This window comes from Sciurus carolinensis, chromosome 15 (assembly GCF_902686445.1).
Source record: "Sciurus carolinensis chromosome 15, mSciCar1.2, whole genome shotgun sequence".
Lineage (NCBI taxonomy): Eukaryota > Metazoa > Chordata > Mammalia > Rodentia > Sciuridae > Sciurus > Sciurus carolinensis.
In genome coordinates, this window is record NC_062227.1 from 51,430,105 (window position 1) to 51,445,624 (window position 15,520).

General features: G+C 35.2%; 1 protein-coding gene across 2 annotated transcripts in view; it reads right to left on the bottom strand.

Moving 5' to 3' along the window:
- Rit2 (Ras like without CAAX 2) overlaps window positions 1-15,520 on the bottom strand; it is a 337,785-nt gene that overhangs the window by 253,149 nt on the left and 69,116 nt on the right. The gene's annotated exons all lie outside the window — the stretch shown is intronic.

Genomic DNA, 15,520 nt, shown 5'->3' on the forward strand with positions numbered 1-15,520 from the left:
ACACAGATAGTAAAATTTTATTGATATATTAGAGAATTGAGCAAAACTGTTTAGGGATGCATGCTTAGCATCCCTCCCCTATTAAGAAAAGTGTGGGGGAAATTAGACTTACGGAGTGTCATGATGGGTGGGCAGCATGCCATGCTTTTGAGGAGCGGGCAGTGCATGCTGCTCCAGCTGTGCAGCAGTGGCAAGTTGTCACTGTGTGACACACTATTGATGTGTAGCAGTCACGATAGTGAAAATGCCCTTGAAAGATGTTTAGGAGATGGAATCTTCAGGTCAGTGATGGCATGGTGATGGAGGAGCAGAGACGTCAAGGGAGAGTACCAGTTAAGGAGCCTGAATTCCTAGATGGATGGCAGCATCATGTGCTGGCAAAAGGAAGCACTACAAGAGAGGCAATTTTGAGAAGCAACAGATGTGAGTTTAATCTGAAATCATAAAATTCAAGCTATGCTTAGGACATGCAAATAAATCCAGTAAGTGGTAGGATGTGTAGGCCTAGAAGTCAAAACCAATCTGAAAGTTATTTTCATGTAACAAAATATATAAATCTGGGAGTCCTTGGCATATAGATGACAATTAACAGCATGACAATAGTTGAGGTTTTTGGAGAAAGAGCCAGGGATGAGAAAAAGAGTCTTAAAAAATGCCATGAGAGATGCTCACAATTATTTGCCAGAAGAGTCACCATGAGCTTTGTAGAGAAATGACTCAAAAGAAGTAGTGAACCAGGAAACTGTGATGTTACACAAGATGAAGAAGGATAATGTTTCCTACCAAAGGGGCACGATCAATAATATTTCTTATCCCTTTCTCAGCAAAATGATAGTGGCAAATGTCCTTTGGATTTGGAAAACACTGAAGGTTCCTCAGTCAAGTATTGGTGATGGAAGTTCAAGAAGCATGGCATGAAAAGTGAGTAGGAGTTTAGATTTCAGACAACTCTTAAAGAGGGTGAGAGTGAAGAGAAGAATTGAGATAAAGGACTATTTCAATGGATATAAACAAATTGAAAATTAATATAAATAGGAGAAGGTGAAGATGCATGGAATATGACCATATATGGAAGCTTTAAGTAAAAGCACTAATCACTAGCTAATACAAGCAGCCTCTGCCTTTTGTGTGCAGTCTACTATGGCCCTGCAAATTGAACTACTGAGAAGATTTCAGTTAGCCAATTTGATTTCTGTTATGAGAAGTTTCACTATTCCTAGAAACCTACATTCATAAGAATATTTTAAAAAGGAATATTAATTCTCAAAAATGCTATTATTTAACTTATCAATAAAAAGAGTTAGGGTATTCTTTAAGTATATAAAATGTTCAAGTAGGTAGATAAGCAAGAAGATATCTTAGCTTTTCTTATATAGATGTGTTATTCAGTTTTTTGTTGCTGTGACAAAATACCTGAGAAAACCATCTCAGAGCAGGAAAGACATTTTGGTTCACAGCTTCACAGGGTTCAGTCCAATATGAGTTGGCTCCATGGCTGTGGGCCAAGTTGAAGCAGAGCAACATGGTGGTTTGTGAGTAACAGATTAAAGCTGCTCACCTTACATAACCACATAGAAAGAGTAAGAAAAGGGCCTGGGATAAGATTCACCTTCCAGATCTTGCCCCAGTGACCTACTTTCTCCAACTAGGCCCCATATTCCAAAATTTTTACCATATCCAAATAATGCCATCAGATTATTAATCCATCAGTAGATTAACCCACTGATAAGCCAGAACCCTCACAATCCAATTACTTCTCAAGAACTTTATCTCTGAATATTGCTAGACTGGGGATCAACTCCATAATACATGAGCCTTTGGAAAACTCCACATCCAACCATAACAAAAGTACATAATATAACACCAAATTTGGCAAATATCTATGGTCCTCACTGATAAAACATGCCTCTGGAAGACTTAATTTCTATAATCTCACATGATTAGTAAAGGCAGGAATATATGAAGTTTAGAACTGCCTTCTATTATATAAAAATAGTTTTTCATAGTTGGCATGGTGCTTGATAGTTTTTAAATTGATTTTCCATGTAGCTAATTTTAGCTTCAAATTTGTTTTGTTTTATGTTTAAGAAAAAAACATGACTGACATAATTTTACAGATAAGAAAATGAAGATCAGATTGGATTACTGACTTGCAGAGAATACCAGGACTAATTTTGACTCTGCTCTTTGGGCATTCAATCCTGTCCCACTTCATTACACAGTTTCTATGTCCATAGGTTATATTGTAACACAAAGTTGCAAAAGATTCCTTTTAGTGTCCTAGATAAAATCATAGCACACCAACTCAAAAAGGCTGAATCTAGAAAGTATTTCATGTTAAAAGAGAAATAACTTTGTTTGAGTGAGAATTTTAGAATTTATTTTTCTAGATTTGTGAAGAATATCACTGGTTTTTTGATAAGAATTGCATTGAATCTGCACATTGCTTTTGATAATATGACAATTTAAAAAATTTTAATTCTGCTTATCCATGGAACTTGGGGGCAGGTCTTTCCATCTTCTAGTATTTTCCATTTATTTATTTTTTTAGTGTTCTTTAAATTTTCTTGTAAAGATTTTTCACCTCATTTGTTAGATTTATAAATAATTTTTAAGGCTATTACAAATTCAATTGTTTTCTTGATATCTTTCTTAGCAGGTTTTCTATGTGTAGAAAAACTATTAATTTTGTATGCTGATTTTCATTCTATTAATTTTCTGAATTTTCTTAACATATCTAAAAATATTATGGAGCACCTTAAGGATTTTCTAAGTATAGTATAATGTCATCTTCAAATATGGATAATTTTGCTTCTTCCTTTCCCATTTGTTTCCTTTTCTTTCATTCTCTTGCATAATTGCTCAGGCTAAAATTTCAAGTGCTACAATGACTAAGAATTATGAGAGCAGACATCCTTGAATCAATAAAAGGGATGCCATCAAATTAAAAATCATCTGCCTGATATTATGGCCTACATCTATAGTCATAGTAGTTTGAGAGGCTGAGGATCACAAGTTTGAAGGCAGCCTAAGCAATTTAGTAAGACCATGCCTCAAAATAAAAATAAAAAGTTCTTGGTATGTAGGTCAGTGGTAGAATGTCACTGGGTTTAATCCTCAATACCAAGAAAAAATTAAAAATAGAAGTTTCTGCACAGCAAAGGACAAAATTAAGAACATAAGGACAGAACCTACAGAATGGGGGACACTTTTTCCAGTTACTCTTCTGACAGAGGATTTATATCCAGAATATATAAAGAACTTAAACATAAAACAAAACACAAAGAAATCAATAAATGGCAAATGAACTAAACAGACACTTCTCAATAGAAGTAAAAATGACAAAATCATCAATATCCTTATCTATCAGTGAAGTGCAAATCAAAACTACACTGAGATTTCATCTCATTCCAATCAGAGTAGCAAGCATCAAGAATAAAATAACAATAAATTCTGGTGAGAATGTGGGGAAAAGAAACTCCTAAATACTTTTGGAGGCTATGGAAAATAGTTTGGACACTACTGATATCAGTATGAACCTTTCTCAAAAGACTAGGAATGGATCGGCCCGAAGTCCCAATAATTGCACTCCACAGTATTTATCAAAAAGAATTAAAGTCAGCATACTATAGTGATACATGCATACCCATGTTTATAGCAGCACAAATTACAAATAGCCACATCATGGTACCAGTCTAAGTGTTCATCAATAGATGAATGAATTAAGAAAATGTAGTGTATATAAACAATGGAATTTTATTCATCCATAAAGAAGAATGAATTATGTCATTTGCAGGAAAAAGAATGGAACTGGAGAGTATCATGTTAAATGAAATAAGCCAATTTCAGAAAGTTGAGTCATATGTTTTTTTTCATATGTGAAATCTAGAGGAAAATAAGAAAGGAAAAAAATGAAATGTCATGAAAATAAAAGAGAGAACAGTAGGGAGGGGATTGGGGGGTACTAGGGAATTAAACTGATCAAATTATGTTATAAGAATGTATGAATATGCCTAATGAAACTCCTATCCTGTATTATGCATTTTTTTTAACTATAGGAAAGAAGCAGGGTAGACGCAGACATTTTTGGAAAACAAACAGATGGTACCTCAGAAGCCAATAGGGTGTGACACTAATATAGCTAATATAGCTAAAGGTTCTTACTTGCAGAGGTACCTCCCAAGGCCCTATACCCAACTCTCCATACAAAGTTTTGTACATTTTTTTCTTAAAGAGGGAGGTGTATTTCTGGAAGTCATATCAAGTGAGCTAGCAAAACTTAACTATTTGAGTGATTGCATATTAAATGAATATACATAATTAAACTGAAATTAAATTAACTTCCTGTTAGTACATATTTATAGGTTTGTATTAACTGTTTCCCTCACTGAAATGTAATTTACTTGAGAACTTTGTTTTGTGTGATAGCCTAGCTTCAAGAAATGTGCTTGGTACATATTAGGTTCCTAGTAATTATTTATTGAATGAATGGATATGAATCAGAACATTGAGAGGTAAAGCAACCTAAAAGAGTCAGAACTGCCCTAATCTACAGAACTCAAGAGAAGTAAGATTATGTTAGCATATATAAACAATAAATGTCTTATTTAGAACAATGGGTTTTTCATGAATGCTGACAATCAAAAATGTGTTCTTTTGATTATTTCTAGGATTAACCCAAACCTTGGTCTATTTTTGGAGCTAAGAAGGATAATTTGCATTTAGTGCAAGACCAATGAAGTTTCAAAGGATGTGGCACACATTCTTAGACTGATAATATTAAACTTCCAATTTTCTTAACTTCCTTGGACTGATTCAATCCTAACAGGCAAATTTCACATTCCCATTTAAGACATCTGTCATAGAGATGATGTATAGCTCATATCCAGTTTTCTGATAGAGATTTCACATAGTAAATTGATTCAGGGATTTTTAGTTATGATTTGTTCTCCCTTGTATAGTTTGGTCACAGGAAAAATTATGGTAATCATGAGTTTTAAGTAATTCCAATAGCAATGACAATATTATCTCATTGTAAGTTAATAAACTGACGTTCTTGTTACTTTACCCTCCTTTGTGGATAGATTTTTCTGGGACTTCAGAAAAGAACACAAAGCATAAGTGAATTCTTCCTGACAACTTTCATTTTTACTATTTTTTTCTTCCAGTTCAATTGATTCCTACTGAGGAAATCGTGATTCTCATTTTTTCTTAAGTGTAAGTAGTTACATCTATATTATCTCACATAACCATCATGAGAAATAATATCCTCACCTTATTTTTATGGTCAAAGAAAAGGTCAGCAATATATGTTAATTTGCTCAAAGTTGAAGGTACTTCAGGAGGCACTTTAGCCATTCATTCATCCAATTTATTGATCATCTCCTGTGAACCAGACATTGATCTAGGATTTTAGATTTCAGTTACTCACACAGCATTTATATTCTAGCTAAAGACAGACACAGCTGTATGCTAAGTAAGAAGGTAACTTGTGCTATGGAAAGACAAATAGAAAAGGGCATGTGTAATCAGGAGTTCTGGTGATGGTTAATGGAAGCATGATTAAGGGTCATGTGAACCCTGAAGCAAAGTCTTAGAAGAGGTAATGAAGGGAGTTCTGTGAACCCCTGAGAAAAGAATGTTCCAGGATATGGCAGGTCAAGGGCAAGGTGCTAAGATAAGAAACCATTTGGCATACTCAAGGAGCAACATGGGAGCTAGTGAGATTGAAATCAAATGAATGAGAGAGAATGGTAAATAATAAAGTCAAATGGACAAGATGTGTCATAGTTAAGAATTTTATTTTTCTTATGCTGGGAATCAAACCCAGAGTCTAAATATATTAGGCAAACATTCTGCCACTGAGTTATACCCTTGAACATTTTTTGAGGATTTTATAGGCCTTTGTCACTAGCTTTTACCATGAATGAAATGTGAATCTATGTGAATTTTTTTTCAGAGTGACATAACCTGACTTGTCTTTGGAAAAAATCACTCTGTCCACTGTGAAGAAAGTAGCTTAGGCTGTTAGGCAAGGGTAGAAGCAGGGAGACATCTGGAGAGCTACAGTAGGAGCCCCAGCTGGAGCCTCTGCTGGATCATAACAAGATGGCAGCATCTGAGGTAGTGAAAAATAGATTCTGGATATCTTTTGAGTATGGAGTCAACAGGATTTCTTGAGGGTATGTTGTGTGGAGGGAGAAAAGAATTGAGGTTTTAGGCAAAAGCACCCAGAAAGATGGGGTTGTCACTGAGACAAGAACACAATACTCAGAAAATATTGTGTGTGTATATGTGTGTCTGTGTGTCTGTGTGTGTATTTGTGTGTGTGTGTGTGTGTGTGTGTGTGTGAAAAGAACTGGAAGCCAGTTTTGGTTAGGGTAATTTACTGATTTTTTAGACATCCAAATGTAGAAATTGAGTTAGAAATTATATAAACATGAAATTTCGGAGATAAATAGGAGAGGAAAAATATATTTTGAAGTCATAGATCATTAATGTCAACTAAGGTCATGACAACGAAAGCCATCACCAAGAAAAGGAATGTGGATAAAGACAGTAAGAGGACCAAGCACTGAGTCTTAGGGACACTTTAAATTCCAGAAGAAAAGTAAGAACCAGGCTGAGCCAACAAGTTATTACAGAGGTTAGAGAAAAACAAAGAGTGTGGAATCCTTGATGTCATGTGAAAAAAGTAGATGAAATTCAAGAATGGTAGATGATATCTAATGCTACCACTACAGGTATGTCAAAATAGAGAGAACAAAAATTGACATTAAGTAGCCACTGAAAAACCACAGCAATTTCAGGAGAAGTAGGATTGAAAATTTGGCTAGAATTGACTGCAGAAAATAGAAGGGGAATGAGAGTCTTGTGGTAAAATCAACAGTCTCAGGAATTTTACAGCAAAGCAGTGGAGAAATGCAAAAGGCACTCACAGAGGAAGCAATGTCATCAAGAATTTCTTTTTTTTTTACTCCATGACTGAAGCTCTTTTTCTCACATTTAATGCCTGAGCTTCTAACCAGGGCTTGGAAACACATTCTGACAGGCAGTTCAACAAGAGCTTGGCTTACTACCTCACTGCCTTCAAGTGTTTGCTCAAACTCCACTTCCACAGTGAATCTACCCTGATCTGTGCATTTTTACAGCATAGAACTCCTGATTCCTCTTAACCTACTCTGCTTTCTTAGAACACTTTTTAACTCTCAATATAGTATATAATTTACATATTTATTATCATACCTGTTGCTCAGTCTCTGTTTTCACTGCACTACAAGATAGGATCCAGGAGATCAGAGACTTATGTTTATTATAGTCAGTGTGATATATTATGAATTCAATAAAGCTCAAGTTTTAACCAGCTAAACCTCAATTATATTACACTTCTTTTTTAGCTCCTTTTACTCTTCAATTCACTTCAATTTATATTTTTTCATTAATTTTGAGATTGCCCTTTCTTCTTTTATTTAATTTTAATGTAAACAAATGGGATACATGTTGTTTCTCTGTTTAATATTTGGATTTTTTAATGTTTTGTAGTCATGTAAAAACAGAATTTTTTATGATGATGGAGAATGATGAATAAAAAAAGAAAGCATATGGTACAAGATTCTTGAGTGGGAGGGTGGCATGGATTCTGCTGAATGCACATGGTGGTACAGAGTTGCTGTACATAGGAACATGGAGAGTTAGTAAATGGGAAGGCCAACTGTAGGCTCAAAGTGTTGGGTAGCTCTGGAAGTATTTTACAGATGGGAGCGTTTAGGAATTTATCTGGTACTTATTTCTGTTTTCTAAATAAAGCTAAAAGCAAGGTCATCAATGAAAATGTGGAAATGGGAGAAGCTACTGGTATTAGTAGAATGAGAAAGGGAGTAATGTTTGACCTGAATGTGTTTTCCAGCCACCAGTAAAATCCCATTGGAGACCCTGCATAATACATCTAAAGTGAGACCAGATTGTATGGTCATGCTCAGCTGCCTCACCGCAGTTTCAGAAAAATGGAAGGTTTGCATTCAATCCTGGTGGTGCTGAGATTATTACATCAAATGACACTGTTAAAAGGTTTAAAATTACAAGATCACAGAAATCTAACAGGTAAAAGGGAAGATGAAGACATTGAAAGTTGTTCATGCATTCTTTTATTCAATAAATGTTTTGATCGTCCCTTATAAACCATGCTCTGTAATAGGTCCTTTGTAAAATTCAGTGAGCCAAGCAAATATGTTCCTGGACAAAAGGGAGCCTGCATCTCAGATGGAAAAATAAAAAAAACAAAAATGTTCCATTATTTTTTTTAATTTAGAGTTTGATAAATACTATTAAGGAAAAAAGTCATGTACCAATATAGAGACTAAATTTGTATGTTCCACATGTGCATGTGTGCATATGTTTGCACATTTTGCCTAGTTCACTTAGGTAAGGTGGGCAAAGACCACTCTGAGGAGGTAATACACAAGCTGAGACCTTGCATATCGAGGATGAAAAGGAACTTGCTACTTAAAAACCACAGGGAAGATATTCAAGGCACAGAGAAGAATATTGATGAAACCCAAAGGCAGGAAAGAGGCAGCTTTGCTTATTTAAATAACTGAAGAAAGACCTTGTGGCTGGAGCATAATGGCAACAAGCTGTTAGAAGATGAGTCTGTGAAGAGAATTGACCAGAATGAAGACAAAGTTCAATTTATACACTAACTACCTTTTTATTTTATCATATTCAGACATTAAGGAGTCATTAAAAATGTAATTCTTTAAGTTCAACTTATCAGCCTTGATTTCCTTCAAGAATTACGCTGTAGCACTTTTTCTACCCAGTAGTAATATCTACTCCAGACCTTGGAACTATTCCGTCAGCACTACTCTGTTAGACTCTGTAATTTCCTCTCTAGAATAACTGAGCATATTAATCTATGCCAATATATAAATGGCTCCTAATGACCTTAGGATTACTTCCACCCCTGAGCATTTACATTTTAACAGAGATTTTTTAGTGACACAAGGAAGTGACATTTTTAGTGCATATTTTAGATGGTGAGCAGGCCATTTTCATGTAATTCAAGCCCTGATATTGCTATAAATTCCAAAACTTCAGAAGTTTGTATTCCAGGAGAGATACTGAGAAATATATACTTCATGTGGTACGTTTGCCCCGCTCTGGTCTAATTGCATTGATATTTTTCATAGTCAGGCATCATGCTGCATTAGCAGTCATTGGGCATGAGATTCTCTGCAGAAGACTTGTTCATATCCTTGATGTACTTTGCCACTTATATGAGTGCCTTGTTTTTTCAAACTTCCCAAATCATTCACAAAGACTGCCCTGTAATATGGTATTTTATTTTTTTCCTGTAGAGCTTGTTACAGTCCTTACCAATTGCTCAGAAAGAATATAAATCTTCTGGGTGTGCATATTATACAGCATTCACAGCTTGTAAGTAAAATTGAGGTCTAAAACAGTAAAAGAGGAAAAGCATTTACAGTTGAGTCAATTACAAGAGTATGTGTTCCTTGAAAATAGAATATGTAAGTATAGATGGAAATTCAGTGGTTTCATGAATTTCTGGGCACTGCGAGAACCAAATAAATCTATGGGCAGGTGTGATCATAAAATTATAACTGATTCCTGGGTTGGTAAAGTTGTTTTCTTTCTGCAGGAAAACCAGCCCAAGGAAGCAGTTGAATAGGCACATAAGGCCAGCTTAACTAAACTGTGTGCTGCATTAATAAAATGCAATGAGGAAGAAAAGGACAATTGGATTCCAGATGAAAAGATATAAACAGCTCTTTAAAATAACGAAATAAAACTAGGCAAGAAAGTTCTTTGAGGAAACAGTCCTCATCTATTTTTGTGCACCATTGAATAAAGAGGAAGCAAAAGAATAGCAATGAAAGAAAAGAAAGCAAAAGAAATAATAATTGGCATAAGCATAATGTTTTTAATTTTTCAACAAATTCTCTTTTGGTTATCCTTCATGGCAAAAAATAGCCACTGACATATGAAGTCTGCATAGTCAGCATTAATAAGGAAGGTCTCCCTGCTTTAACTTCAAAAAAGCAGCAGTATTAGTCAACTTTATAATTTTTCCTATTGTTCCTTGTTATGATTTAGATGTGAGGTATTCTCCAAAAGCTCATGTGTAAGACAATGCAAGAAAATTTAGAGGTGAAATTCTTGGGTTATGAGAGCCTTAAGTTAATCAGAGAATTAATCCTCTGATAAGATTAACTGAGTTGTAACTGAAAGCAAGTAGGATGTACCTGGATGAGGTGGGTCATAGGGGACATGCCTTTAAGATATATATTTTGTCCTTGTTGAGCAGAGCTCTCACTGCTTCTTGGTGACCATGTCTGAAGCTGCTTTCCTTTGTCACGCTCTTCTGCCATCATGTTCTTTCTACCTCGCCTCAGGCCCCAAGGAATGGTGTCAACAGTCTATGGACCAACACCTCTGAAATTGTGATCCCCCAAATAATCTTTCTTTCCTCTAATTGTTCTTTTCAGGTCTTTCGGTTGCAGCAGTGAAAAAGTTGACTAAAACTAGAAAAATAATATTTGTCTGAAATTTAAATTTAACTCTGCATTCTGCATTTTTATCATCTAATTCTAGCAGCCTGCTTACTGTGCGCAAAGAACTACTGTAAGAGTTTGACACACATTGCTTTTTAACTCCCGAAGTATTCTAAAGTAGGTATAGTTCCCCAATGGGTCAGCTGTGGCTTAGAGATGTTTAGCAATTTGCTTGAATGCTAACAGGAGGGATTCAAAAATCACTTCTGTTGGATGGCAAAGCTCATATACCCTTTAGGTTACTTCCCAAGGTTAAGACTGGCATTTCCACAATGAAATTGCACAAAATTGCTGATTAACAAAACCTGAAGCTAACCTGCAAGGTGAAGAGCAGGCAGAAATAAATACCTCAGGACCCTAAGTGTGACGGGGACAGAACATATGCTAGATTAGGGAGAGGAAAGACAGAAGAGTGAAGAAATGCTCTGATGAAAACCTCATTTAAAACATTCATGTATAAGCATGTGTTGATTAGGTTAAAGCTATAATTAATTAATTAATCCACTGATATGGATTAACCTGGCGGTAACTGTAGGCAAGTGGAAAGTGGCTGGAGGAGGTGGGTCACTGAGGCATACCTCAGGGGTTTATCTTTTGTCCCTGATGAGCATAGATCTCTCTGCTTCCTGATGGCTAGCTTTCCATCCACCATGCCAGTCCACCATGATATACTGTGTCGTCTCAGGCCCAGATCTATGGAGTCACCTAGGGCCTAAGACTCAAACCTTGAGCCCAAATAAACTTCCCCTTCTCTGTGTTGTTCTTGTCAGGTCTTTTGGTCACAGTGACAAAAAAAAAAAACTGACTAAAGCATTGTGTTTCCTTGTCCCCACTGTAAAAAATGCTGTCCTGCCATTTTTCAGTGGGAGCTCTCATTTAATTTTGAAGAACGGAAGCTGCCCAGATTCATGAATTGTTGATGAATAAAAGTCAATCAGATCCATAACAGAATTGTTGTGATTTTGCCTTTTGACAAAAAGCTTCCCTGCCCTTCAAGTCAAGTGAAATTAACCTATGTTACACTTCAACAGTGCCTTTGTGCTTTTCTATTTCATGGATTTACTGTATGGTCTCTACTTCTCCACTTGTCTAGGAGTGTTTGGACAGCACTAACATCATTTAATCTCTGTTTGTGCTACATTTAACATCTTTGAGGAGAGTGGGAGCTAATCACTAGTTATACATATGTGACTTAATCAAAGTTAGGGTACTATGTAAACTGCGGGGAAACACAAAACCTTCAAGACTTCAGAATTGTCCATCCAATACCAGGAATCTTCTTCAGGGTGCACTGGTTGAGAACATCATGTTTCCTTCTGCATTCATTTGTCAAATGAGATGACCCTATTTTCTATGCTCATGTGTTTGCCTTCATGTGATTAACAATTGAAGTCAGTAGAAACAATTAACATACATAGTTTTTATTAAACGATAATTTGGATTAAAATGCATAGTCTAAAATTGAGAACCTGATATCTTTTTTTATATTCTTGCTTTCAAGGAAAGGGAGCTCATCTATTGTAGGAAAAATCAATAACCTGATTTTTAATTTATATTCCATTAGAATTCCATACACTCAGACTTTCAACTTCAAGCAAATTAAAGTGAAACTAAAAGAACATATCATGACAAGCACTCACACATGGTTTTCTCAAAAGTGTTTAAGAAATCTGAATTTTCCTGAAAAATCTCCTTGAAGGAGAATTTCTGAATTCTAGAAAAGATGGCAGGAGTTTTTTGGCTTTTGAAAAATTGTTCAGAGCTTGATCTTATTTAACAGTGAATACAGTTGAGGAAAGGGCTGCTCAACTGCCTCCCAACCTTTTCAAAACCCTTTCAAAGCAGCATTGATACCTTTCTTTTTTTTTTTTTTTTTTTTTTTTTTATTATAAGATTGTAAACAAATGGGATACATGTTGTTTCTCTGTCTGTACATGGCGTAAAGGCATAGCATTTGTGTAATCATAAATCTACATAGGGTAATGTTGTTTGATTCATTCTGCCATTTTTTCCCCTTCCCCCCCTCCCCTCCCACCCTTCCCCTCCATCTATACAGTCCTTCCTTCCTCCATTCCTGCCCCCCTCCCTAAACCCAACTCCAACCCCAACACTAACCCTTCCCACCCCCCATTATGTGTCATCATCCACTTATTAGCGATATCATTCTTCCTTTGGTTTTTTGAGATTGGCTTATCTCACTTAGCATGATATTCTCCAGTTTCATCCATTTGCCTGCAAATGCCATAATTTTATCGTTCTTTATGGCTGAGTAATATTCCATTGTATATATATACCACATTTTCTTTATCCATTCATCAATTGAAGGACATCTAGGTTGGTTCCACAATCTGGCTATTGTGAACTGAGCAGCTATGAACATTGATGTGGCTGTATCTCTGTAATATGCTGATTTTAAGTCCTTTGGGTATAGGCCAAGGAGTGGGATAGCTGGGTCAAATGGTGTTTCCATTCCAAGTTTTCTAAGGAATCTCCACACTGCTTTCCAGAGTGGCTGCACTAATTTGCAGCCCCACCAGCAATGTAAGAGTGTACCTTTCTCCCCACATCCTCGCCAACACCTGTTGTTGGTTGTATTCTTGATAATTGCCATTCTAATTGGGGTGAGATGGAATCTTAGGGTGGTTTTGATTTGCATTTCTCTTATTACTAGAGATGTTGAACATTTTTCCATATGTTTGTTGATTGCTTGTATATCTTCTTCTGTGAAGTGTCTATTCATTTCGTTAGCCCATTTGTTTATTGGATTATTTGTATTCTTCGTGTAGAGTTTTTTGAGTTCTTTATAGATTCTGGAGATTAGCGCTCTATCTGAAGTATGATTGGCAAAGATTTTCTCCCACTCTGTAGGCTCTTTCTTTGCATTGCTGATAGTTTCCTTTGCTGAGAGAAAGCTTTTTAGTTTGAATCTATCCCAGTTATTAATTCTTGCTTTTATTTCTTGTGCTATGGGAGTCCTGTTGAGGAAGTCTGGTCCTAAGCCGATACCTTTCTTAAGGTAATAGCTAACTTCAATAATATTACAAATTTTGTGTATTTGTATTAATTCCTCTTGCTGAATTGAAAATTCATTCAGAGCTTGAATGGTACTATTTTAATATTTCATTTTTGGAGGACAAACAGATTGCTTTGCAAAGAGTAGGCATTTAATTTTTTGCCAAGTGAATGGCACACAATGGTCATTTCTAATGACTCATTAATTAAATACAGCATGTGTGTTTATTGACATGAAGGGTTAGACACCAATCTCTTGGTCAAAATGTTGCTTCTTATTATTTCCACAATAATTTTATTATGGAAAAATCAGCGTACTTAGTACCATGTCTAATGCTCAGAGAAGTTCCATTGTAAAGATTAAATTAAAACTTGAATTTACCCATATTTATCCCTATTACAAGGAAAATAATTTAAATTTTGCATGAATTCTCCCATTAGAGGAATTGAATCAATACATTTAAATATCCCTTTCTTAGCCATCTTCTGTGAATTTTCAGAAACCAAACTCATTAGTCACTAACTAAAACTCCTGCCCCCAAATAAGAATAATTACTTAATAATATTCCTGATTTTTGTTATAAGTAAAATGTAAGATTTCAGTTTTTATAAAGATTTGAAAAAAGGATGATTCTAAATTGAAGATGGAGCAAATAAAAGCCTACAAATGACTCAAATATTTCAGGCAAACATATTCAAAAAAAGTCAGTCAGGAGAATGAGAAACAGATCTGAACAGGGATTGAAGTATATTCATTTACTATTTCAGTCATGAAAATAACTATTCTTGATAGGTGTTATTCTTTTTCAATTTATAAGATTTTCAAAATGTACTAACATGAATTTTCTCCTGAGGGATGATTAAGGCAGCCAGACTGAATTACAGTTATGTAGTTAGAACCAGTGAAGAGAAAATTACTTGGACTTTGACCTTCTTCAAGCAGGATACCAATGGGAAATTGTTAACTAATATTCCCGTTAGAGAAGACAAGAAATGAGATGATGGGAAAATCGAACAGAAAGTAATAAAATACTCTTTCTATTTTCAAACTTTTTCTTTTAAGCCTACCTTATTTATAGTCAGATAAAAGTATTATTTCAGCCACCTGTAAGTAGTGGATGTCCAGTTAGTTTAAGCTCAAGTGATGGATGGGCCATGTGAGTACCTAAAGAAAACATCACATTCTTATTTCTTTCTCTTGAAGGAGCTATTTATGGTTTATTCACATCCACTGTGTTTGTAAGCTGTTAAACATAATAAACTGGTGAGCAAGAGACCAGTTTTTGAGACAGCAATATATATAAAATTTAAATAATCGTGGAAAACAATGAACAACAGAGTGAGCTTGTGGTTTCATAAATTATATTATTTGATTTTACAACAAGATACAAGATTCAGAATTTATGCCCAGAGTTTTCCCCTTTTCTGTAACTCAGATTTAAGTGGTGCAAATCTACCAATACTCCAGAAATTCAGAAACCAGATTTAGACCTTTATCAAAGTTTACACCAAAAAACATCTAAAACTTTATCTTAAAGTTATTCATCTCAGAAACAAACCAAAAAACTCTTTGGGAAAGTCCTTCCTGGTCAACAATGTAACAATCAATTACATTTAAATATTATTGATTCTGTTTACCTAATGAAGAGATCATAATGAATTATCAGACATTTAAATACTAGTATATTTTGGTCATTTCAGCATAGTAGTCAAGCAAAAATTCCATAGGACATACAGGAAGGAAAACAGGAGTTTTATATATAGGATAATATTTTATACATCAAGGAAGACCTTGAATCAAAATTCCTTGATTAGCAGATAGAAACTGGAGGATTTTATCCACAGGCAGTGAGTGAGGACAAGAGAATGAAAATTGAGAAGAGAAATGAGGTAAGTCATGGGAAGTTATTAATGGAGCTCACCCTCCAAGAGTCAAG